Below are 27,547 nucleotides of genomic sequence, written 5' to 3' on the forward strand. Positions count from 1 at the left end.
TCTGTGCGTGTATGTGCGTGCGCGTGTGTGTAAAATACGTAAAGCAACAACCGCGATCGCACAGGTGTCCTTGGGTCCCCCAAGAGGCGAGTACCACCGCAGGCGCCGCAAGTCGGCTTCGCCACAAACGTGGCCGTCGGTCGGTTTGAAGGGGGGGATGGTGGGGTGGGGGGGACCCAGATTCGGGCTGGCGCTGGGAGCAATGTCGCGACCTGAATCGCTGCCGCCACCGCGCATGCACTGGCGCGCGGACGCTGGAAATAGGGACGGCTTGCAGCGCTCCGTTCGGCGGCGAGGTTCGATGACCGCGCGCTCTGCCCGGTGCTCCTCCGGCACGCACGCTCGCCGCTGCCCCTGCCTCCATTGGGCCCCCACTCGCCCCCCTCTCTCTCTCTCTCCTCCTCTCGCCGTGGGCACGAAGGGCCCACCAGTGCGCTAGTAACGGGAGGGGGGATGGGGGGGGGGGGGGGGGGGGGGACCGCGATGAGCGCGCCCCTTAGCCTGCTCTTCAACCTCGCCACAGGCCCGATGCCGGAGGGGCTGGCCTACGCAGAGAGAGTTGTTGCTATTCAGGATTACTCGTGTCAGCGTGGGAAATGTCGCTGCCAACGAGCTGGCTGTTCCAAAACCACCGATGTAAAGATGCAAATCCGATGGTGGAAGAAAAGAGAACGGTGCGGATTAGATTAAAGCGACGAATTCTCGCTAGAACTTCTAGACGTATTTGCCGACTGTTGGTGCCCACGCGTCACGAGCACTGTCAGCTGATACCGTTTTGCCCCTGAAGGCTCGCAGATATTTCTAAATTAAGTAATTAGCTAACGCGGCGTAGGGCCTTTAGAAAAATTACTCGAGTAGTCTCCGGAATTGGTTTACATCGAAATGGTCAGGAACATTCAGAGCACTTCCCGCCGCTTCTCATGGCGCCCGTCGCGCCCAATCTACGCCCGCTAGTCGCAACTTCGGTGGTTGCCTGCTTCACGATTTTACAAAACGCTGCCAACCGACCGCAATTCTGCGCGGATTCTGCGGTGGCTTTACGGTACGTTTTGTTTTCTTCACATCGCGACATGTCCTACGCGTGGACGAGAGACCGGGCGTCGATGAGCTCTTAAAAGATGACGGCGCCAGGAAACAGGGAAGTGCGTGTCAGATCAAACCCCAAATGGGGGTGCAACACAACGTGGAAAAGTTCTCAGAGATTCCTCTTTAGAGAGCGGGAGGGATTCATAGACGCCCCATCAGTGGGCGACAAAGCTCCTCGTCGCCCATGGCCTGTTAGAGACTCAGAGACTACTAGAAGTAGTAAATTTCACAAAGCAAACAAAAAGAACGTGACGACTGGAAAGGCCGCTTACTTAACTTTGCTAACCATTCACGCCTCGACAAAGTCCACGTCCTGTCCTCTTGAGATGCGATATCAACCCCAGTGGACACCAGATTTCTTCTTTTTTCTTTCCGTTTCGAAATTGAACCACAAAATATAATTAAGAAAATATATCTCTAACTTTAAGCCTGGTACTTGGTTCATCATATACATCGAAAGCAAACTGCGGTAAGAATGGGAGTTAAAAGAAAGACGCAGGTCTGATTACAAACTTCATGTTATTTAGCGCGGGGCAGCTTTAACAGTTTATTATATCAATGCTTTACTCACAGTCTTGTAGCATGACGAGTAAATTATTGATATGTGTCTATATACATATTCGCTGTTAGCAACGTCCTCGCCTAGCATGAAAAATGCTTGCGCTGTACATTACTAATGCATTGAGATTGCGCCGGTTATTCCTGGTGACAAACCAACACATATAAATGCAATGCAGTTACCTTCGTCACCGATAAGGGTAACTGGCGGTATGTGCGTGGATGCGTTAAGGGAAACAAGATACTTTGTATTAATGCGAAGCATTCTCGACGAGTTCAACCCAGTTTTCTGTAGCTGGCATCTGATATGTGGCCCCATTCGCGAGGCACGAAAACGCGTCAACTTCCTTGATATCTACGCGCTGACATGCCTATTTTGAATAAAGAACCCGTATACGTGAATGGCTTCCGTCGGGCGGCTGCAATATAAGTATTTGTTGCAGCATACATGATTTTTTGTTCACGTAATAAAAGAAAGACGAGAGAAAATCAGTTAAAGTTGTGCCAGTGCGTTCCCGCTCTGCTGGGGTTGCCCCCAGGACGATCTAGATAGGAACATTCCGCTCGCTCCACCCTTGGGCGCTTGCGGATTTCTTGAGATGCACATTCCCGGTGCCATTGCGTATGAGGTCGTGTATCTGGCACCACATATATATATATATAATATATATATATATATATATATATATATATATATATATATATATATATATATATATATATATATATATATATATATATATATATATATGTATATATATATATATATATATATGTATGCGGAGCCAGATACAATTATAAGACCGATAGTCTTTGGTACTCACGAGCCTGACGAACACACACACACGCACATACATATATATATATATATAGAGGGAGGAGAGAGAGAGAGAGAGACAAACAGAGACAGGAGACAGACCCATAGGCAGCACACGTCGCAAAATCATTAACCATTAGCTGCAGATCACTTATATGATTCACAGCAAGCATTCTCTGGCGTGCTTCACAATCAGACCGGGTTTTTACAATTGGCGTGGAACTTAATTTTTAACCATTCTCTGCCAAACCAAGCACACTCCCCATCACCTAGATGTCAGCTGGCGTTGAGTGTGTTTAATATTTTTTTTTATCTCAGCCGACTTGAAATATAGTCGCTATCTCAATGCGCATGGAGAGGCTGCCATGCACACGCACCCGTGCCATTTAGTCAAACAATACGTGAAAAAAGAAATAGACGCGACCAAAACGACAGACAAGCTTAGTCGACGCCCCCCTCAGACTCGAGTCAATCGGCAACGTTCTGGGAGTTGCGCTGCTGGCAAGACCGTTGTGGTTACGCCCTCTGGTGGGGTTCAGCGGTATGAGCGGAGCGAGCCTTTAGCGTTCAGCTAGAAGTCTCTCTTAAACGGACACAAATGAAAAATATCGAGCCAAAGTTGCAGGGATAGTTTTATTTGTCTAGAAGTCATTCATAGTGTTCTGGGACAATATATGACCTTACTGCGTAACAAACTGGCACCGAAGGTGCCGTTGTTGCAACTCGACTTTAATTGTCCGCACCAAAACGGATGAGCTGACGCAGTACCGTTCTTAAGCGGCCAGTAAATCTACGTAAGTAAGCCAGTACTGACGTCGCGTGAGATGCACGATAGTGCAAAATAGGTGACGCCACTCCGATGTTGCATTTTCTCCATTTTCTAGCCTGTGCAAAATCTCTGTGTGAGAAGCCCAATCTTTCAACGTAGCTCGACTTGCGCTACATTGGCAGAGTAAAGGTTTTTTTTCTGCTGCCAATAATTGATGCGGCAGTCAACAGGCGCCTCACTTTTCAGCTAACCAATACGTGCATGCTTACAAACGTGACACCTATATGCCAAGCTTCGCAAGTGTGACGCTCAAGGAACTCCGTCATCGCCATCAGGCAGTCATTTTTTTTGCCATGAGCGTCCACCTTTAAACCGTGTCATTGCGCGGCAGGAAGTTTCTCTTCGTCAGCACGGCGTTCATCCCCGCGATGGTGACCGTCGCGCGGCGAACGCGAAACCGCCATCCTATAAAGGTGCATTGAACCTCTCCCATCGCCGAATGTTTGGATGCCGACAGCGGGAATATTCGCGAGACGCTCGCAAACGTGCTACGTGTTGGCGCGATAAAGGGTGCGAGATGCGGGTCAAGAAGAGAAAGAGTTGCGCCCCCGAAAAGAAAGGCCGCGACCACCGCGCTTCTCGGTAGCGTACCGCGGAGATCGCTTGGGCCACGCGGCGGTGAGGACGGCGCCGCGAAAGAAAGTCGATCGCCGCTCCCGGGCCTGGCTTTTGCCGAGAGAGAAACCTCTGCGTGTGTGTGTGTGTTTGTTGTTGTTATTATTCGCTGCTCTCAGCGTGGATGGCCGCGGGAACACCGCCAGAACAATGCGGAAACAAAGGGGAGCACGCACCGCTTTAAACAAAGGGCGGCACGCCGCTAACGCAGCTTCGATCGCTGGCGATGTGGAACCAACCAGGGAGCACAGACTTCGCTGAACGCATGCCGCATGTGTAGTAAGCAGACTTCATTCGCTGAATGCAGGGAAAACGCCAGCACTAGAGAGGGAGGGGGGGGGGGGGGGTTGATCGACCATGCGTATCGAAGAAGGCCTTTCATTTGTAGTCACCACACAATATATGTGCTTGGTCCGTAGTAATTCTTCAAATTTCAACGTAGCTTCAGTGGTGTATTTTATAGAAATAGCTGAGGCAAGTGACTGTGACGAATTACTATGTCGGTGGAGACTTGGCTCTGGATCCTATTTAGTGTGTTGTTACCATTGCAAACTACCGTTGGCGTGTGCTTATTGCTATTATCATCAAGTGCGATACCGCATAAATGATATGCACGAGAAATGCTAATGTGAATGAATGCGAAATTATTCCAACTTACTTCTCCTCGAGTGGAATATGCATGCAATGGATTTGAGATCTCGGCGGTCTGAATATGGCAGAAGTTGGTGGGATAGAGTCAGTCGAGAAGGATAGGCGCGGATAGAAGAAAGCACAAGCAACGACCGCGGGCGACTTGTTGAGGTGAGTTGTTCTCCTTGTTTAGTAGTGGGGATGTAACATCGTTTTGCTGCATTTCTTTGTCAGCTCCTCTGGTGCGTGCCTGTCCTTGCGTTCCCGTCTCTTTTCGTCTGTCCAACACCCCACATTTCCTCCTCCCCTAGCCCGCTACAAGAATCGTCTAAATGAAACTGCGAGACTATTCGACGAATGCCCGTCCCGTGACCGTCGGGGCTCTCTCAAACGGAGCGGAAACGAAGAGGGAAAACGGCCGGAAAGAGGATGTAGCGGAAGCAGACGAAGACATGAAAACTGCTGCCACCGCACTGTATAACCGCGAAGCCGTGCGGGGAGCGGCGGCGGCAAATATTTGCCGCCAGGTTCGAGACAGCAGCAAAAGAAGAAAGGCCAATCACGGAGCGTGGCCGTGACCAAGCGGGACCGTGCCGGTAGCGGTTGAGTGGCTCCTTGTTTGCGCTGCGCAAACGCGGAGTTCCTTTGCGGGTACGTCCACGGGGCTGACCGCAGCAGTGAGTCGGTTTCCATCGGAAAGGAAGGAGGCAGCGTTCGATCTCGTCGAAGTGTACTTCGCCACTCTTCCCATCCACCGTTAGACTTTTCGTGCGGACTGCACATACCACGCATTTCAATGATGACTTCAATACTTCAAGAGAAAAATCAGCACCGATAACACAGTGCGTTGCTTATTTCATTATTGCGACAGGTGTTAAAAGCTCGAAGTAGGATTCGATCTGTCTATCGCTCCGTCGTTCCCGTTACGCCCTCAGTGTCTATGCCTGGTCGCTACTGTCCCGCCGTCTTCAGGCGAACTCCGCATCTCTTCCCTTCTCAATTTGCCGACAAAGAAAGCTAGATTTTGTCCACCTCTACCTGTGGAGGTCGAGGTCGCGCCCCCGCGTTAAATGTGCGATCGAGAGCCCAACGCGCTGTATATTGGGCTATCATCCAACTACAGAATTGCCAGAGTTGTGCGAGCTTGCGCGCGCCACGCAGGCTCTGAGATGGGTGACGTCTTTGCTTGTATTTAGGGGGCCACAGCATCGAATATTGCAGATTGTGAAGATGACTTTTAACGCTGTAAGAGCCTGCTGCTGTCGCATAAGAGGCGATAGAATTGACGAAATTGGCTGATAAACCACTTATCGCGGCCGATCGATATCAGAACCGCGCCGTATTGATCTTTAGGAATCAAATTTCCGAATTTAGACGTACACGTGTTTGGACCCACAGCTGCATGACTAGCAGTGGGTCCTTTGTAGCACATAACCACATAACACATAACCGCATAACAAGAATTAATTCTGTTTGGCTTTTGCTTGGCTACACTTTTCTTAATAACTCTTTAATCAGTACTCGCTGGTTAACTCCTTAATAAATTAACATTCAGTAGTCCAACCCTATAACTTTGATTTTAAGTACAGTGGTTTAGGTAGCTGGCTCGTTCGTACAGTAGGTACCCAAACCTGCGCCCCTTATATAGTAAAGGACACGGACAAACGGTTAACAGTCAGAATATTAGTGATAAGGTTGGAAGGAAGTGGAGGACATTGTATAAAGTTATGTAGACACAAATGGCTGGGGTCGCGTTAAATTGGAGAAAGACAGCAGTATGGAAGGTAGCTGCCAGTAGATGATGACTTGCATGACATTGCGGAAATGTAAAGTTGACAAGGGAGTTGTTTTACTACGACGGATGACTGATAGTCGGAGTGATGTATCATCAGCGTCCATAATGAAAGGGAAACGTAGCCCAAGGAAGCAGAGAACCGCATGTAACCAAGGCACTGGGAATTTAGCAAGTAGAAGATTATACCGTGCTTGACGCATGGCAAGTGTGACAGCAAACCTCTGGGCCATGCCTTTGTGCTATGTTGCAAAACATTTTCCACGCTGGGGGGGGGGGGGGGGGGGGGGGGGGCGGCTGGGTTCTTGAGCGTGGGTGTGTGCCAGCGTGTGGGTGTGCGTGCGTGCTGAATAGGGCTGAGCTGCGACACTACCGGCCCCAATCACTTCACGAAGTGTGCAGGCCTAAAGTAGTACGGTGAGTGGCTGCTTCGAGCTTATCTGCATAGACTGGACATGGCTGAGACATAAGCCGGAATGACTCGGCTTGTGTTTGTCACTGCCAGCATAAATCCTGCAAGACGTGGGAATTCCACAAACTACGTTGCGGATGCAACCATCGAACGTGGGAAGAACGCCTGCTTGTTGCCTTCGGTGAAGCGCGCAAGAACCGCAAGACAAGAATGCGATCAGTTCAACATTCGGCGGATAAAAATAAAAGAAAACAGAATCAGAAGAAACGGTGGGTAAGAAAAAATTCACGGCGCTTCCCATTTGCTACACCATTTTGGGGCTCTCCTTTCTTTTGTTTCTTGTTTGTTTGTTTATTTTTTTCAAGGACAGAACGCAAATGGGTAGCCCGAACAGGGCTGATGTGAAGAAGGAAAAATAAATAAATAAATACATAAATAAATAAATAAATAAATAAATAAATAGAGTCAGCAACAACAACAACCACGAAAGGCAACGCGTATTCACGATCATCAACAGGTCAGTTCGCAGCATGTCGCGGACACGCGTACAAGTTCTATCGTTCCCCGTTCATTTGTCTCACGCGCGCAGAGGAAGAACGCGAGCAGCCTCGACTGCCGGAGAAGCGCAGGCAGTGGAACGGACGGACAATTGTGCAAATGTGCGTGCCACTTGGAACAGTGTGTCCACGGAGGAGCACTCGCGCAGTCGTCGGTGCAGCGCAGCAAATGACGCCGCCCTCCGCCTCCTCCGCTGTCATTTGTTTCGGCGAGCTTCGACATGGCGAACGTTTCTATCCACGCGCTGCGCCACGCAGGTGCCCGATAACAGCAACAACGGGGGAGCAAAGGTAAACAAAAACGCGCAGGGTGGCACGAAATAGGCAGGCCCACGTCGTTGTCGGCGGGACACCGAAAGAGGCGAACGGATTGGCGCACGCAGATGTCGAAGAGCGTCCCGCCAGCCGGCGCGTGAGAGCAGGGCTGCGGGGGCCTCTGGGGAGAAGCCGCCACCCGGTCGTTCCCGGCCTGGCAACCATGCGCTTTTCGTTGCGTGTTGTGCTTTGCGGCCGTTATTCGGCCGAACGTCGGGGAGGGGGAGCCAGCTCCGGGGTGGGCGCAGCCGGCTCCAGTTGATGCTCCGATCTAGTCCGGGAACCACCGCGGGCGATCGACGTCGTCCGCGCTGTCGTGCGTTGGCCGGCTGCTCTTATTCGGCCGAGCCGGCATCCGTGCGCCGGGACGACGTCGCTGCAACGGGAATTCGCGCGTCTGTATATATATGTGTACATACACAGCGGCCCGCGCTGCAACGCGGATGGATGGGGGTGCGCGGTGTTCGACCGCAAGCGCCGAAATGTAGGAGTGGGTGGCGACGCGAACAGAGAGTACCGTTTTGATGGACGCCCGTGATATACGTTAGCAGCAAGGCGGTCGAATTCGATTATCCTCCTTATGACCGAGTGTAAATGTGGAACCCTTTGCGGGGGTGCGCCGGTGCGCGGACGTATCAATACCCGCTCGAGGTTAATCAGTGGTACGATGGTCTTTGGCAATAAATTATCTCAAAGAGTACCGCATCATTTTTAAATAATGTTGAGCGAAATATCAGCAAACAGGGTGCTCAGACACGGCCGGAGAAGACACGGCCGGTCGATACTGGAGAGCCGTACGACATGTCGCCTTTGTGGCACGTTGCGCTTTGTTGGGACAGCTCCGCGTGAACGGGAAAGGCACACGCACGTGAACAACGAATCACTCGTCGACGGAAAGGCAGACGACGCCAAAGGAACGGGATAGCGCAGCCAGTCCTTCTAACTTTCTTTGTACCAATTGTTTCTGTGCAATGTGCCGTTTCGAATGACAGCCACCAAATGAGAATTGTATTGTCAGTTACACTGAAATGACTTTTTTATTCAGCTTCCCGCGGGTGCCTTAATCTCACAACTTGCCAAATCTGCGCTATACGGTGCTTCATTCTCTCCTCTTTTAATTTAACGCTGTAACTTCTAAGTAAGAGTCGCGAACTATGTCTACCTCATACGAGTGCTGTCCAGCCGTCAATGTTCTCTCCGCGCCTGTTCTTGCGCTGGGTATTCAAAGCACGAGTCGACAACTCCCCGAAACTTGGACTATGTGAGCCTTCACGAAGGCCCACGTCGCTCGTGTTTCGTTTCTCTTCTGTATCCGTGTTTGTAGTGTGCGCTGTAAGTAATAATAATGCAGACGGACCGACTCGTCCTAGCTACCGTACCACATAAGACATCAGATTTCGCCTTCCTTTCACTGGGTGATCCAAAATCAAGAAAGGGACTCACAGATGGAATAGCGCCCATTAGCTTTGAAGTCTCTCCCTTTAAAACCAGCCGCCAGGGACAACACCTGCATGTGACGCCACTGCACTAACCCTTTAAAACTAACATGCCGACGATGACGAGGCCGCCTTTGACGAAGACAGGTCCTCCTATGGAAACGTTGGCCAGCCTTTCTGATGCACCTTATCCCTGTTTACAAACTTTATTTCACTGGGTGAGCTAGTCCAACTAAGGAGAACACAAACTGCAAGAACCCTGGTCCTGACAACCAGTCTTTGTCGCAACATCGCGCTGCTACATCAGGTCACGTGAGAACTAGCGCAGGCGGAACCTATAATGTGGTCATCATATATACGATGTAGTTACGTACGAAGTGTGCAAGGTTAATACACAAGTTTTAGGCGTGTCCTCTGTGTGCCTCTTTCGCGCCGCAAGGAAATAACGCTGCCTATAGGGAGGAACGACGGTAAAGATAAAATACGAAAAGTTAAATGTGCGAAACAGGGCGTCAGAGAAAGAGACGAAATTTAATTTACTTGCCCCAAGGCAGAGCGGTGGGCTTGGGGTAAAAATGCTCTAGTTTGATAGTATGCACGAGGGTTTAAAGAAAATGGGAGAGAAAAATCGGGCAGGACTCATGTGCGACAGCTACGCAAGAGTCCGAACAGCCAAAACGCGTCACGTACAAGGCAAGGCCGAGATGCGCTCTTCCGCTTCCCTCTGGACACGCTACGCCTTCTGGCGGCGCCTCTGTGAGATCCGCGCATACCTATTGGCACACACCCAGTGGGCCACATTTTTCAATTCCACTGCCTTTGGCATTGGCCCAAATTTATTCAGCTGCGCTATCTTCTTTCGGAACCGGCTCCCATTGTTGGTGCGACAGCTAGATAGCTGGATAACCGGAAGGAAAACAAGTCTGACAATGCCGAGAATGCTATTCGCATTAAAAGAGGGGTATACCACTGCGATGGAGACAGGGAGTAAGGCGTCGATACGTACAATTGCATGCCAGAAATATATTTTTCGCAGCAAAAAACATGTAACTACTATACAGTACGACTTGTACAGGCGGAAAAGTAACGTGTGGGCTTGTATGAAGATAGCGTTTTATGAATGTATGTGACCCTACCATGTCCCGATCAACGTACTACTGTGTCCGTCAGCCAGCAGGCAATCAGCAGGAGCGTCGCAAAGCAAGTTCCCAAAACAGGTCCAGTGAACTGAGGAACATACATATCTGTATGGAAACTCTCAGAATAAGTACGTTTTCATCTACGCTTGCTTGAAAAGCGACTGTGTGGCGAGTGCCGTTCAATACAAACGGGAAACGGCGGTTGCAAGTCGGGTGTAGGTACAGCGAAGACGCATGCACTGAATACGTTTTCAGCCATCGTTATCCGTCTCATTAGGTGTTACCAAATCAAGCAAAGGTTTATTTAATATCAAGAGATTCTAGAAGGCGCAAATTAAAATCCGAAGCGGGATTACTAGATGGTGTCCTTGCTCCTTTCTGGCATGTAGCGTAACACATTACCTAAGGTGTAACGCAGAGATGGATATCGCGCAGTCAAACAACAAGTAGGACCAAATACTGCATTATAAGCAAGAACAACATCTTGCAGTATAATGGACGATAATACACGTTTGCCAGACTGCAAGCTACAAAAACAAAAAAGGAAAAGAAACACATCTAGATAACATTAGCAAGAATTGTAAGAGCAGATCATTCTTACAATGGCTCTCTAAATGATAACAAGAATTACATGACTGAAAGTATTTGATCTTGCTTTCTGAAAAAAATCTCAGGCCAATGGAGCTAAATTACGCCCCATATTCGCACTCATGGCACGCAGGTCGCGCAAGTGGCATGATGTTCTCCTTCTCTCTCGTTTACAGCAGCACAAACTGATCTACCAATAGACAGCATGCAAGCATCGCGAGATATGTTCTACGGGGATCGGTCATTCTTCTCCAAAATCAAATTTGCACCAAGTCATTCAAGACGTGAATCATTTTCCTATCTCACTTATCCAACGACTCGGTCTTTTCATCCGGCCGTGTCCACATGAACGCCGCGCAGCCCGCCCGCCCTCGCCTTCGTTGGCCGCCCTCCTCCTCTCCAGGCCTTGTCCCAGTTGAGGCGCTCTCGCAGGGCGTCCCTTCCATTGTCCAACGACGGCTCACTCCAACGCGCGTCTTTCCAACGCGCGTCTTTCCAACGAGCTTTCACTTTCTCGCATTAGTCACCGTCGCTTGTCGTGCATCTAGATTTATTTTACTTGAGCCGTGGGCAAAGACAAAGAAAATGGAACAACAATGCGAAGGCTTTATTAAATGTCTTGGAAGGCCTCCCGGCACGTGTTTGGCGTTGCTGCTTCAGTAGAAGGCAACTAAGCAGAATTGAAACACAGGGAAAACAACTCGGGAGCTCAAAGTGCGCTTACTTCTTACTAAGGCGACGGCAGTTAGGAGCTCATAACTAGATTTCTGCGAAATAGCAAAGAAAAGTATTCTGCTGGTCCCCCGTACTGCGGGAATGAACGTTGTGCGAATAATTTTTCAAGCTGTTGGCTACCTACGTAGCTTCGGTTTGGCTCCCACAAGGTGCTGCCATATCGCGAAACGCGTCCGTGTAAGGCGAGCAGTTCTGTGTGACTGTGTGTGTTGCACAAATGGCAAAGTAACTACACGGCGGTGACGATGACAGGACGACTGGTTTAATGCGCTACTTCGAAAGAAAAAACGTTATAACCGGTTCCGTCAGGAAGTGGGCCGATCCCGAAGGCGGTTTAAAGCGGCGCAGCTTCTCGAGGCGCAAGCTACCACTCACTAAGGGCAGGCGAAACTGGCGCACTCTCACTTGCAGCTGTACCACGTCACCATCGGGAAGGACGCGGCGGTAAGGTCGACTATTATTGGCGCGTTTCATTCCTTACCATGTGGCCTAATGTAATGGCCAGTGGGCACGTGCTCGCGGTTCACCGAGTAGACGGTTGCTATGCGACGTGACGCACTCGCTGATTTTCAAATCCACATAGTAGGCACGTGAGAAGTAAGCGTACGTCTGTGGCCTATGTGATCTTGTATGTTGGACCCTGGTTGAAATCCGAACATTGGAAGAAAATAAACTTTATTAAAAAGAATGGTCCGGCAGTTTTGGTTGGGGTGGCCTCAGGTGGCGACTCGAGGTCCTTGGACTCGGGCGGCATCTTCGGCTTGCCGGCCCGAAACGAAGTTCCATAGGAACCCAACTACTACAGCAAAATGTCTGGCAGAGATCACAGAACGCTTCGCATTACGGAGAAATTTTGCCCTTAGACAGAGCACATTGGTAAAGCACTGCAACAGAGCACTGTAAACAACTGCAAAGCCTAAAGAATTGTCGAATCCTGATATTTTCCGTTCTTCCGCGAAGCTCTCTCTGTCTTTTTCCCCGGCTTCCTCTTCCATCTCTCGCCGATTAGCCCGGCTCGGTTGTGGTAATCATGTCGGTGTAGACTTGGCAGCCGATACTGATATACCAGTCCGCGATATGTGTCATCCCAGTTGTTTGCAAAGAAAGGCTGATGCTGCAGCCGCTGGAATCGTAGCTTTTAATGAGAAGCGTTCTTGTCAGGTTCAACTCAGTTTTCTGTAACGGGTACCTAGCTGGCCGTTTTCGGGGGCCGTGCGCAACGACAGTGCAGTCTGTGGTCACTGGGTATGTGCCACTTGGTATGAACCACGGTTCAATGAACCACTTTGACGTTAACTTCTATCGCTAGTATGACAACAAAGAACACCTATCGTAGAGACGTCAACGCAATGCGTCAAATTAAGTAGATGTCAACTCCAGTTGACTATAGACTTCTTTTTTTACTTCAATGCAACAATTTATTTTTGCGTTCACTTAGCAGCTGTTGAAGCAGAGCACTCACACTTTCCCCGTGTATACCGGGCGATTCTTTCAATGTAAACAACCTATACAAAATATTTGGCGCCTAGCGCAATTCTGTCGCATCAGCTGCATTGCCTGCCTACACAGAGGACGAATGCCAGTGCCATGCTTGCTAGTGAACAAAGATTCACAAATTAATTTATCAAATATCCGCTTTAGTGCATACGTATGTCCCAGTGATGCAACTGAAGCCGATCAGCAACGTCGTATTCCCTTTCTTTCTTTCTTTCTTTCTTTCTTTCTTTCTTTCTTTCTTTCTTTCTTTCTTTCTTTCTTTCTTACTTAATTCTAGGCACAAAGGAGCGTAGCAGACATCCTGTGCCTGCCACCGTTTTCCATAAACGGGTCCTCAGATTCTGCGGCGCAATTGACTGGTCTTCAGTGCACGCTTTTCAGCACTCAGGATAAATCCAGTGCTGACAACTATAAATTGTGACGTCCCTTACACGAATGATCTCAGAAGTGGCTCACTAGTCGGCGCTAAGATTCCTTTGGCTAACCAGGGACGCTCCCTAAGAAAGACGTGCCCTTTGCATTTTATCGTTCAGAATGTGCTTGCAACCTTCTAAACTGGGCAACAACACTGATCATTTCATTTCTTTGTTTCTTTGCAGGTGGGTGGACTGATTGATTTTCTGAATAATAGTTTAGGGCCTACGGATAGCCTGCTGTGCTAATGTGAGTACCACTTGACGCCTTTATTTCAGCTGCTTGCTCTCTTCACTTGCTTTGATATTAAGCAATAACAAAATACCACACATACGTCTTGATCTGTTAATCGCTGAGACTAATGTCCCGTATACGGAACATCGTTCCGATAGTTCTAGAACAAGAACATCTAGTAAGGATGAGTGGCGAAAAATGGTGCCGGTGGTGGACATGATCGCATAAGGGAATAGCATAATAAGTTGTTGCGAATGAAACGTTTTTATGAAGACCTTCGTCGGTATGCCAGGTGTGCACCATGTAACAACTAACTAACTAACTAAATAAATTAGTGATTAAATAATTAATTATTCAAAGAAATGGCTATTCAATGTGCGAAACTTGCCTGAGCATGACAGGCTATGTGTCTTTATCGCACTCTTTCGAATACTTTGCACAAGTATATCGCTGTCACGGATACTTTTTCTATTACTCTTTACTTCCTCCAGTCACTTCGCGCGCATAGGGACGGCGTAGGGCGACCCATGCCGCGAGCGTCGAGCAGTGCAGCCGACCGCCTTCTAGGCGCTACAACTAGTGAGGCTGGGATCTTAATCCGACGAACCTTCTTCCGATGAAGCATTTTCTCTACGCATGCGTGGCTTGTGCTGAATTCCACAGACGAGTTGGAGACCCCTCGGTAAAAACTACAGCACAAAGAAGCGCTTAATGCTTGAAAACAGCGCAAGAGCACCAAACTCCCACAAATATGCTTTTTGATGAAGCCTGACGGCTCGTTTACACCACGGTATCCAGGCGAATAACGACGTGTCACTTGCGACACGCTGAGCTCGCCACGCACGTAGAGCTTACGTGGTCAAAGGAGCCTAACCAGTTCGCAGGAATATTGAGACTCGAACTGACCAACAGTGGGCGAGGAAGGGGTAACCTTAGCCCCGGAACCAATTACTGATACCATAACGCTTAAGCGACGTGAACGAGGATCAATGACAAGGATGGTGCGCAACCGTCCTTTTAGTTCTCTCTCGTCCACGTCGCTTAAGCGCTGTGGGCCTGGTAACTGTATCAAAACCAACTAGCCCAAACGTCTGTACACCCGGAATCAACGCTTCGACAGGATGCATTTGCCAGGTTTGTCCGGAGGAAGTGCGCTTTTCCAAATACTCCGCACCTATCTTAGGCTTCGCTTATGCGTCATCTGTTCACCAACGCGTGTAGAGAGGTAAGTTCTCCAAATGTGGTAACTGCATGCCGAAACACATTACGCATCCTAACGTGAGCTGAACAGGCGTTCTGTTGGGAAAAGTCAGCGCGTGTCAAACAAAGAACAGCTTAAGTGGTTCTCACCCGCAAAACACTCATTATCCCAGGGAAGGTGTGCCGAAGAATGGCTGAATGGCTTCTCCCTTCCGTGTGTGTGCTCCAGCCTTCGTTGTCGCGGGAAATACGTTAAAGCGGAGATGTTGACAATGCGTTCGCGGGAGCGGGGAGATAAGGAGAGACGCGTCGTTGTTTGCTCGGACGAAAACCATCAGCATAGCACGGTGAGCAGGTGCGCCCTGGAAACAGCGTGAATGTAAAGAGATAGAGAAAGCGCAAATACCAACAAAGGCGTAAGCTTGATATCAGGCAGCAGAGAAATGAAAGCGAGAACGAAAACGTAATGTGGAGAGAGAAAAATATTAAATGGGAAGAATGATTTTCTGCGCCGTCCTTTCCCTCCTTCTCTCTTGTACGTGCGCCGCGTCGCTTGACCCTGACCCGGTGTGCAGAGGCTGTATTTTTTTTTTCTTTTTCGCGCGCAGACAAGACAATTCAGCCGCTGCGGCTGAAGCTCTGGGCGCCCCTGGTGTGGCGGTGTGCCACGTCGTCCGGGAGAGAAATAACAATGATGTTGGTAATAGGGAGGAAAAATGCCAGCGAGTGAGCAGGGGTGGGTTGATGATAAGCGGCAGAGACGCCGACGAGGCGAGATGAAGAAAGTGAGAGACATAATAACGAAGTACGGCGCGAGGAGGAAGGCGGCTTCACGAGAACAACGAAAGGAAGGCAGAACAGAAAGGCGGACACTGGATTTTCTTTCTTTTCTTTTCTTTTTTTTTTTTTTTGGCGCAGTATGCACGTTCAGCTCGACGTCGTGTTCATCCGTGTGTTAGCTGTGCGTTGGAATGAAGCTAACTGAATCTTTGCTCGCTCAAACTCAGAACGCAAACCGGTTGGGGATCCTCGTCCCCAGAGCAATTCGTGCGCCGGGATGCGTTCTTAACCATAGGCGTCGGCCAAACGTGACGGCAACGCATGATTAGCGAACGCAAATAATGTTTCGGCCAAAGGCCGAAAGAGCTCTTTTGAAAGAAAAGAGTTCGCAATATTACTATTTTTAGGTACAAAATATACCTTGCGCTTTGATGGTTTGCCCGCACGTTGGAACCCCGGATCTCAATGGCAGAAGAAACTCAATTCGACCCTTGAACTAAAAAGCAGACACTTTAGACATTTAAGACACCTTAGCGTGACAGTGCTTTTGAAAGTATGAGACGGAAACGTGAAAGCTGTCAAAATGTAAACCGTAAAAAAAATTTTCACATTCGCACTCTAGAATGCAACAAGAAGAGCAGTACTACTCGCGAGAATGGTCTTTCACAGCTATGCAGGTATTCGGATGCGGATCTGTGGACCTCAAGGACTGCAGCAACAACGGACGACCTTTTTGCAGACAATAAAAGAGCACACTTTTGAAAAATTTAGAGAGGATAACGCTTACAAAGAATGAAAGTAGTAATAACAAAAGAAATAGTTACAGCATCGCTATGCAGGTTCGCTTACAGGATAGCTTTTACATTCGAAGCATACTTGTGGGCACCCTATCTGCACTGGCCTGGGAAAGCACCCGGCAAGCGGTCTCTGAATGCGCGAAGTGAGTGAAAAGAAACACAGCACTCAGCTTCATAACCTGGAAATTGAAACATCCGGTGACGAAAAATGGAAATATTCATAGGTGTGAAGTGATCCTAATTGGGGTAATTAGGTGCCACATACGTGGTCACTGAGGACACAATGAAGGTGAAGTTTGTATGTAAGCTTCGAGAGAGTTGGGGGTGCGCCGAGTCAGTGTTCGCACGGGCCAGAGCGAAGTCGAAGCCGCATGACGAGCGATGCGAGAGAGAACCACTTCTGATTAGCTGTGTGTCGCCGCAGAAGGGCCTGAAAGCGGTCGTGTCCATTATTAATAATAATATAATTTATTGACAGGAAGGACAGAGAGGTAGACCTGAGCTAGTGCGCTCTAGTCTCCTACTCTGCACTGGGGAAGAGGGAAGGGGAGTGAAAGTACTGGGATGGATGATGATGATAAGAGAAGTGGTGAGTGCGTATGTATACGAGGCAGTTGCCCTCCTAGAGCCGCTCGTCTAGCTTGGTGTCCTGCAGAAACTTCAACAGCGCTTTAGTTGCCCACATTGAAGTTGCAGTGTCAGGCCATGGACCGAGGATGGCGTCCTCCGACAGTGGTTGCCTGCCAACGCTGGCAAGGGAACTTTCCAACGTCCTACGCTCCAGCATATATGCTGGGCAATCGCGCAGTATGTGTTCCAGTGCTTCACGCGTCTGGCAGTGTTCACAATCAGGGCTGTTCGATCGGCCGATGAGGTGCGCGTAGCGACGGATGAAAGCAACGCCCAGCCGAATCCTGTGTAGCAATGACGTTTTGCTCGGCGTAACCTTCGGGGGCAAACAGAATTTACCGTCTGGCTCGATCACATATAGGCGTCTGGGTGGATGTTGTCACCGTGGGCTCTGCATGCCTTTGTAAGGTACTGCATGAGTTCCTTGATCATAGAGTTGTTGTCAAGTCGTGAGTAGGCAATCCTTACTTCATCAGAGGAAGCGATGGCCGATCTTGTCTCACTGTCAGCGAGTTCATTGCCAATGACGCCACAATGACTAGGCACCCATTGAAACGTGATCACGTGGCCGCCTAACTCGGCACTGTCATGAAGTTCGGCGATTTCCAGCACAAGCAGGTAATATGGTCATTTCTTTAAAGAAGCATTTTAGCGCCTGTAGCGCTGATTTGGCATCGCAGAACACCGTCCATTTATGAGGTGTTTGCGTTCTCATAAAACGGACAGGCTCCCGAATTGTTAATTTAAAATGAAATTAGGGCGTGAAAAGGAGTAGGCGTCACTCTTTACGCTCACAGAGCACGCTATGTCTCATGGTGCCTGTCACCTCCCACGGATGCTGTGCTTTCTTTGTGGCACCACTGGTTCCCCCCTTTGCGTGCGCGTCCCATGCGTGAGACTTGTTTAACCGTCCATCGCACACAAAGGTGATTGTGGGATCGGGGAGAAAAGACTCTCAGGTAGCCATCAGAGGTGGACAAGAGTTGGCGTAGGAAGGATTTCCAGCACTAAAGAAGAAAGGAGCGGAGAGGAGGTGTAAGAGTGAGAGGAGCCGTTCGCGTTTCGCTACATCGTGAGCGTGATGAGAACAGAGAACAAAAATTAAATTATACACCGCGCGCAGAAAGGCACCACGCTCAAGATGATACTCGCTCGTCCCCCAGAGAGAGGTGACGCGGACGATGATAGCCGTTATGCGACCAGACGACGGGTCATAAATGCAGCTGTGCCCCGTTGTTTGTACGGCGATTCCTTCCACGGGACCGTTGGCTGGCGTCTCTCTGTTGTTCTGGGCTTTCTTTTTTTTTTTTCTTCTCCACGCACACCTGTGGTTATTTTCTGAGGACGCAATATAACTTGCGCCGTCATTGTACGTCCTATTCTGCCCGTCTGCGTCGTCGTCGTCTTTATATTATGCGCTGCCACGTTTTATTTTTTTGTCTTCTTTGTCGGGCGTCTAATCCTTGCTGCGTGCCAGATGCACGTGAGGCTGTCCGCGAATAACTGCCTAGAGGCATTCGAAAGTACCGTGCGTTTACGGAAAATAACGCAGGTAGTGTATCCCCCCCCCCCCAGGACTGCCGCTCCACCAACGTTCCTCCACTTAAACTGAATCGCACACGTGTTCGTTTCGTCCCTCGCTGAACATTTCATTGACCTTAAAAATGCGAAGATGGCTATATATGCACGTGGAAGGCCTTTCGTCTGCTGACTGCTGGTGCGTCTGCCTGCTGTGTTACGCACAATGTTGTCAGACCGTAGAGATTATTACGTGTCAAACTAGACAATAATTGTGAATTAACCGGGGCGTAAGAGGAACGAATGAATAGGTAGAATGAGTCTAATCTCGCGGGTGTACAGACCCCGTCACACCGGTCTAGAGCACGGGGAGGCCCTGCTCTGCGTTGTGTGTTGGCGCCGCCTAGCGGACAAGGCGCTGGCTCGAGACAACAGCGCGTCTTGCGCTCCTGGGGCGGTGCTAGCGAGCGGGAAGGCCACCGCGGGTCGTGCGTTTCAACGCCTTTCGTTGCGTTGGGTGGCTCCGTCTTAACAGTGCACCAGCGTCTACACCAAGAGAGCCTTCGCTATCGGCGGACAGAGAAACGAAGGCAGTCTCTTATCGTGCCGCCCACGTTACGCGCGAAACAAGAAGTCAAAGGGCAAGGAGGTCTCGTATAGGTGAAGGCGTCATTTGTAAAATTCTTCTAAGATGTGAATAGAAATGTGCGACGATTCCGGCAATTCCGGAAATGTGCGTCACTGCCGTTGCAGCGCCACATTTAGCGGGCGGTTTTGTGTGCCTGTACTCGTCCTTATCCGCTCACCAAGTCACACGTGTGGCTCCTTTAAGGTCGAGACAAATGGACTAGCCGAGGCACTCTACTTCCATCTTTCCACAGAAGCCAATTTATTCTGAAAAAGTGCATGTACCTGCTAAAAAATTCAAATTAAAAAACAAACGGGACTTAAGGAGGAGGTCGGATGAAGTATAGTATAAATTTGGAATGGCTACAGGTGCCACACGTTACTCCCGCTGTGTATCGTGAAGCATAAAAAGGAAGATAATGAAAAGCAGGCACGCAAACGTCACGGGCAAGACGCGCTTTATCGGGCCTTTTTTAAAAGCGTGTTAACCTCTGTTAAGATGGATTTCACTTATATGCTTGTATTGTGTCATTTCTTAGGCAAGGTACGTACGGGCTTATAACGTTTTTCTTCGCAAACAACGTAACCCCGCAATACAGAATCCTCAAAAAGTACATTGAACCCCTTGTTCACAGCCTTTTCCACAGCCCGTCATTGAGATGGCCTTCGACCAGTGAACGACAGATTACCTTGCAGCAGTCTTGCCGCAAAATTACATTCACCCCTGCCGGGCGCTGCAGACGGAACGCTAAAGTTGAAACCACATGGCGCGTATTTCCGACGCATTTCGGGCGCACCTTTGATTGGCGTGACCACCTCCATTTTCTAGCGAGCGGCAAAAAACTATGCTAGGATGGCGTGAATTGAGTGTATACTATCGATGCGCAAGTACGAATCCGCATCAGCCTCTTCTTTGTATTCCGTTGTGTTTCTTGATTGTCTGCAATCTTTTAGCGCTTACGCTTGCATACCTCTGTCCGCAAAGATGACTGTGCTGTGCTGTGAAGTGTACACGTACGCATTACACAGAAACATTGTGCTGTGCAGCCCTCATTATATCCACCATACCACCACCTTCCTTCCTTCTTCACATCCTATCTCTGTCATTCCCCAAACCCCTTCCCCAGCGTGGAGTAGCAGGCTAGAGGCATTTCACTCAGGCCGACCTCTCCACCTTTCTGCCATTAAATATTCTCTATCTCTCTCTCTCTCTTGCAAGTATGTGTTGCCAACTCTCTTCTCGACTAACCCAGAATATAATAGCCCTCTTACTATCGAATTTTCGTTGTAAGCATTAGTCAAATAAAATTAATTTCCGCAGGAATTACAGATCGGCCATCAGCGACGCGTGGTCGAGCGTGGCCGGGCATTGACATGCCTAAGATACATTAACATGCGGTTCATATGGTTACTGCTTTAAAATGAAAAAAGAAAAAAGATTGGGTGAGAAAGGTAAAGAAATACGAAAAGGAGGGCACAACTAGTGCTCAAAACTCGTCTTTATTCTGGAAGGCCCGTAAACATTATACAACATTACCGATGAGACATGCGCTGAGACCAATTATCAGCAGACATGCATTTAATGAAGCTTGCATATCTAATCAAATTCCCTTTCCTTTAAGTTAGCAAGCGTGTCCGTAATACAGCTGTTGCAAAGACGCAACAATACGTGCAGAAAGTGATATTAAATTTGCTGCGTTGCAAATGGCGCGCTAAATTACTTGCCTAAACGCGGAAAAGAGAGAGAACTAAGCTTTAATAAAAGAAGGAAAATACAAGCTCGTGCATCCTTTGGGGTGGTTCCCTCAGTCCTGGGGGGCTATTCTCTAAGTGCCCACCGAGTGGACTGTGCATTTCAGCGCCCGCTGAATGAATAGAGCTTGAAAGCCGGCCGTGGTGATTGGCATCTGCCATATACCGGCTTCGATCTCTATCGAATCAGTGCGCTCTCAAATGGACTTACAGAATACGCCCCCAGGGCTGTCAAGGGCAGAGGTCACCGCGTGGGTCCGGGCGGTCTTCCAAGTTCCTGCCACTCGGCTGCGCTCTCCAGGTCAGAGTTGGGGCGGGTGCGATGCCCTGTGGTTGCCGGCATGCCCGCAGTGAATGGCAGAGGGTTGAGGCAGCACTTCAATATGGGCAGGCGCTCGGATAACGGGTGGGATATGTGTCGGGTGGGTAAGAAATTACGTGAAATGTGTAAGTTGCAGCAGTAGCTCGTTCGATCTTGCCGCCAAGCGGTGGCTTTTTGGCAAGTGCCCTAGCCAATGAGAGGCGAGTAATGGGCGCGGGAAGTTCTGGCGTCAGCGAGGTATTTCTAGAGTGGCTGGAATAGCGTAGAATTTCCGCGTGGTCGAGGGGCCCGTCGGGTGTTCTTACAATGCGAGGAACAGAGAGGAAAACGTAGCGGAAAGCCCATAGTATGACTTGCAAGCTCGTATACCAAAAAAAAAAAAAAGCTATTACGCTAAGGTTCTTAAGAGAAAATTCCAGTCAACCCAGAAGCCGGACTTATCATTAGCGAATCCGTTTGCTCAATGACAGAGAGCACTCACGAACGAAAAACAAATTATGAATACGGGCTCTGATACGCTGGACCGGGTTTTGCCTTGTGGACAATTTGATAAAGTCGTCCCTGGTTAATTAATTACCTTATTAATTTTCTTTTATTTTTTGGCTCGCGTTGCATTTACTTGTGTTTTCCGTACGAAAGTACTCTTTATAACCGGAAATAAAAGTGAACGAGCTGCAATTATCAGTGATGTTAAACGGGGCGCGGGGGAGCGGCTTTGTGGCGTTAAGCGTCCTGCAGATACGACGCCAAATCGGCCGCGAGCTACTACCACGCAGAGAGGGGCAGAGTTTAGCGCAAAAAAGGGCAGAGACGCAGTTCGCCGCGTGCTTCGTCACGGGCTGATTACCACGGGCACGTGTAGGTGAGCACGAGGAAAGGCTTCGTCGGCACAGGGCGTGACTTGGAAAGCATGGGACCAGAAAAAAAGGCTCGGAATAGCTCCGGGAGGAGCCGTGCCTGCGTGCCCATGAACGCGTCGGAATAACTTAGGCAATTTATTAGACAAAGAAAATGTAGTACGGATACACTGCGTGGTTATTATGTGCCACGTCCCGTATTCGAAAAAAAAGAATGATGATCCGAGGCGTTCGCCACACCCCAATTTCGTTTCCATGAAAACGTGTCATTTTAAATCAGCGCTCCGAAACACTGACATCTTACACTCTGCACGAAGCGCTCGGAATAACAACTACTTGAATAACGCACAAATAATGCAGAATAAGCCATAACATACCAAATGAAAGTTTTGCCGTAAAGTAAGAAGACCGAATTATTCGGACGGCCTGAAAAGGCCCTACTGTTGCATAAAAAAAATTATATCTAATATTTACATCTATTACTGCGTGCGTGAAAATTTCCTCTTGCAGATGAAAATATACTGATCTATGACGATTGTTACTTGTATTGATGACGGACCTCCCCAAAGTTTGTCACCCTTAGGAGACATTGTCAAGAAGTGGTTGTCGGCCATATATAGTTGCTACTTGAACGACAGTCGGTTTCATAAATTAGCACACAGCCGACAACCGCTGCACGTCTTTTTTTTTTTTTTTTCACGAGCTTTACAGGCAACAAATCTGCTCCCCCGCACTACGGCATAAAGTACGCAATTCGTGCTCTTCTGAACCCCGGGACCGAAACCCAGCGCCCGTAGACAGCAGGTAATCAGGCACACATAACATGTCTCAAATTATAACTTATGTGTGAAGCCAGCGGACATGAAATCGAGAAGCCCATAGCTGAAAATAACACTTCTCTTCTAATCAGACATTTTGTTCTGCCGACAGAACGCGAGTTGGAGCACCGAAACTGCGCACCGCTTCCGCATTCTGCGTGTTACATGCAGGGAATTTTTTTTTTCGTAAACAAAAAGCGCAACGTGTGCGTGTCATTACCGCGTCTATGCATACGCGCTCACTACTGCAGCACAGATACCTGGAACACAGATAGCTCATGTTGTTTATCTCGCATATATATTTCAAGATAATGACTCACAGAGCTTCGCAAACTCCACCGGCCGAGTTTGCTAACGACGAGCGGTCGCTGCGCGTTCGGAAAAGTGCAGGGCCAAAAATATGAGCGCTCCGGTCGAGTGCGCACTTCTCTCGCCAGGGGGCTCCCCTTTTTGTTCTTGCGAGGGCTGATCTCTCGCGCACGAGCCCGTGCACCCACAACGTTTATCGCGCGGCAACGCCATCTTCTGGTGGCTTAGTCGGTATCCTAGGGGGCGCAGCTGTCACACTGTACAGAGCGGAGGTGGTGCAGCGCACAGGAACATGCGTCCGATATGGCGAAGAGTATAGAAATACCGAACACACACATCGTGAAGCGCCTGCGAACACTCGAGTGTAATGAATGAACGACGCCGGATATAGTGAAGCGTTCGAGGAGTGTGGGGTAGATTTCAGGCAGTTTCCTCAGCTGTGCGCAAGAACTCGAGCGTAACGAAGGAGCACACTGGGTGTAGCGAAACGTTTTATTATATCTCGGGCCTAGCGAACGGATACGCTGTGGCGTTTCACATGGCGAAAGTGCCACGTACAGCCTGCGACAACATGCGTCGCATAGGGCGGGCAGAATGTAAGCGCTAGGCTCAGATACTGTAAAGCGTATGCAAATACCTCGACCAGATTGCGAAGCACATGCGTCAGAAATAGGGAGCCGCTTGCGAAGACAACTATACTTCGGGTGGCCTCGAGCCCTAAGAGTTCCCAAGGGTGAGATGACTCCGTTAAACAGCTTCACTATGTTGGTTGTACTTACGACTTAGAGTGGCGCATCTGCGAAGGACTCTTCACGCGAGAACGTGGAGTAACAACAACGACAGCGATTTCACTTACCAGCGTGCCCTACACGTTCTCAGGCTCAATGATGCTGATTTTCCTTTTTTTTTTCTCAAAATGTTTCTGTTGCTTTAGCTGCTATGGAACAGACTCGCAGTGATATGCCTTCGCTTATACTTCTTGATAGCCACAATAGAAACAGTGAAAAAAAAAGAAAAGCTTGCTACAGAGTCACCCATACACGGCACACTCCAAATGGCGGTAGGCACCGCGACTGCAGTGTTTTGACACGGTCGTGAGATGCCACTGCCCGTCAACTTCACCTCATTACACATTGTGAGAGGCCACCTGCAAGCAAAATGACAGAGTAGCAGCAAGAAAATATCAAGTATCTATGAGGGACAGCCTATGCCAGAAGACATTAGCCGCTTGCGCTGACGCTGTGATGCACGTTCGATGCCACTGCAGCTCTCAGCTTTGCCCTCTGAAGTATTCCACCCCAGGAGGAGCTGGCGTCGCGGACATTGATGGATGAAGGGCGTGGCCTCCAGTTGCGGTCTGGCATGAATGGGGTGCCGATCGAGCGCCCCTGCTGTTCTTCTCTTCTCTTTGATTTAACGTGGCTACTTTGCCACCTGCACAGCGTTGAATCGAACTTGGTGGATCTGTTAGGATGTTAAAAAGAGGAGGCGTGCGGCAGCCCGACAACCAAGGAAAACAAAATGGATGCACACGCTGATCGCAAGACCTTTAAACCTAGCCCTGTTGCTGCTGCAAAAAGGCGCACTGAGAACACGTTACCCACCCACGTCGGCCATAGTTTTAGCCTAATGAAATTTTGCAGGTTGTTGCCGTACACAGTTTCTCGTTATGCAGCGTCGTGCAGTAGTAATAAGTTTGGACCAGTAGCGTGTCCTTGCGCGGTCAACGCCTTCGCTCGACGAATACCCAGCAGTCATTGAGGAATCGCCTGCCTCTCCGCACCGCGTCATACATCGGCAAGCGCCTTCGCAATTCCATTGCCATAGCAAGGGACTTGCGAAGAGCAGCGCTACTGCAGCATAAGGAAAAAAATTATGAGGTTTTACGTGCCAAAACCACTTTCTGATTATGAGGCACGCCGTAGTGAAGGACTCCGGAAATTTTGAACACCTGGGGTTCTTTAACGTGCACCTAAATATAAGTACACGGGTGCCATCGCATTTCGCCTCCATCGAAATGCAGCGGCCGTGGCCGGGATTCGGTCCCGCGACCTCGTGCTCAGCAGCCCAACACCATAGCCACTGAGCAATACTGCGGAATAAGCAGCGGCAGTTTAAAGGCGAGCACTTCCAAAAGTGGCAAACTGGAGCGGAGGTACAATAACAGCTCAACCTCTCGTTCGTGTAATTCAGGGACGCGAAAAGAAAGAAAAGTTTAACTGGACTGTCAGATTACACTCCTGAGAAGGTGAAATGCTGGTATCACAATGAGAGCAGTCTGGCAAGCCATAAAGGACGCAATAACGAAATACCATTTTGATGTTCCCGCGCTAGCTTCTTGCGACGTCGTCAGATGTGAACAGCTCATACTGAGGTTCATGGTTTATCAACAAACGAAGACTACATATCCCATTCTAAAAGAACCTGAGCTCAACCTAGTAAATTTAGCGACGTTTTAGGAACAGGAACTGGCCAGAACATGCAAAAGATACTTTGGCAGCTGTGGCATCCCACCAGCATATCGGCGCAGTAGTTCCAGAGTGACGTTCAAAATGAGGCTCTCTACTTTCCTGTCACTTAACTTAGTTAAATGGCTTTAGGTTTTAAGACACCCTTGTGTCCTATCCCCTATATCCTAACATAGTCGATTCCGCACATATATGACCAGATTGTGGAGTACAAATAGTTCGATCTATCAGATAACTCAATATAGACGGACAAAGAGTAACGAGTGTCTATGATTAAACCGGTACCCTTTGTGTGATACTTATCATGCAAGAAATTCAATTTCATAGACGTTAATGATTACGAGCATATTGCTGGAACTAAAAACTAAAACAATCGAAGTGTTGCCTCATTGAGCGCTACATTAAGGCAGTAACGCATAGAACACAGCAACACGGCACGATCTGGCTATCTATCGCAGTATACCGTCTGTCCAAGCGGACTTCCATTAGCCACACGTATATATATATATATATATATATATATATATATATATATATAGAGAGAGAGAGAGAGAGAGAGAGAAATGGGAGGTGAAAGGCATAAAGGTTAAGCGGAAGATAGATACCCAGTTCGCTACCCTGCAGTGGGGAAGGGGTAAGAGGAGTCAGAAAGATAAAGAAAGAAAAGGGCACAGAGAGAAAGAGAGACATGAGAGAAAAAAAAAACGCCAACACACAATAAAGAACGCAGGGGCGTCACAGTTGTTCAAGCAGGTCGCTTGACTGGAGCAACTACAGTAGCGCCTTCGTCGCCTTCTGGTGTGAAGACCGCAATAACCGCCAATCCACGATCGTCTGCCCAGAAAGCTGCCGGTCCTCGAGGCGTGCCAACGGCGCCTCGAGCGACTGTCTCTGGAAGCTGTAGCGAGGACAATAACAGAGGACGTGTTCGATTGCTTGCTCTCCGCCGCAACTATCACAGGCAGCACTCTTATCCTTTCCGATGCGGCAGGCAAATACTACCTTCGTAAAAGATACTCCAAGCCAGAGCCGGCAGAGAACAGTTGTCTCTGTTCGGGATAGTCCAGATGCTATCCTTCCGACTACAACCCATATATGTTGCATCGTTCCTTGACCGGTTTGCCCTTGAGCATGCTGTGGATCATGCTCAGTCGCAGGAATGAGGAAAAAAAGAAACAGAAGAAGCATGCTTGCAAAGTCTGCGCAGAAAGAACAAATATATAGTAATGCTACTGTGGGCACTAGAAAGTTGTAGGTGCTAAAAATCCGAATAAACCAACATACAGGCTATTTTGGACGATTTATTTCTCAAGGATATCGTTGGGAAGTTTTGCGTGTTTGACGCAGGGCAGAATTAGCTGTTCCAGGAACCGCTACAATCGGTTTTCACGATATGTGCGAAAGAGTCAAATACTCTGATTAGGCAGTCGGTAAGAGATCAAACAGAACATCCGGCGCGTGCCAGTTAGCAATACTGCAAGAGAAGTGACCTTGCCGCATCTAAAGGCCTCGCAGGTGCAGTTTCAATCGACGCAAAGATCAAGAAAGCGATTCCGTGGTCACGCCTTCGGTTTTGTGAATTCGTGTTAGAGAAACCAACAATAAAATAAAGCCAAGAACTCGTATGCTACCATGCTGACAATAGTTTCAGATTTAATTAATTACCAAAATAAATAGCTGCTTAACCATATGGACACAAAGAAGATCTTTCAAGTTTATGCGGCTACAGCTACATCATGCAGACAATTGAGGAGTAAGCGAAACAGAAAAGTAAAAACGAAACGAGGAACAAGACACTGAAAGTGACTGCGAAGT

General features: G+C 48.9%; 1 protein-coding gene across 3 annotated transcripts in view; it reads left to right on the top strand.

Moving 5' to 3' along the window:
- The window catches only part of LOC126527416 (ETS homologous factor-like), a 461,065-nt gene that overhangs the window by 135,768 nt on the left and 297,750 nt on the right, over positions 1-27,547 (top strand). The window lies entirely within an intron of this gene.

This window comes from Dermacentor andersoni, chromosome 4, assembly GCF_023375885.2.
Source record: "Dermacentor andersoni chromosome 4, qqDerAnde1_hic_scaffold, whole genome shotgun sequence".
Taxonomy (NCBI): Eukaryota; Metazoa; Arthropoda; class Arachnida; order Ixodida; family Ixodidae; genus Dermacentor; species Dermacentor andersoni.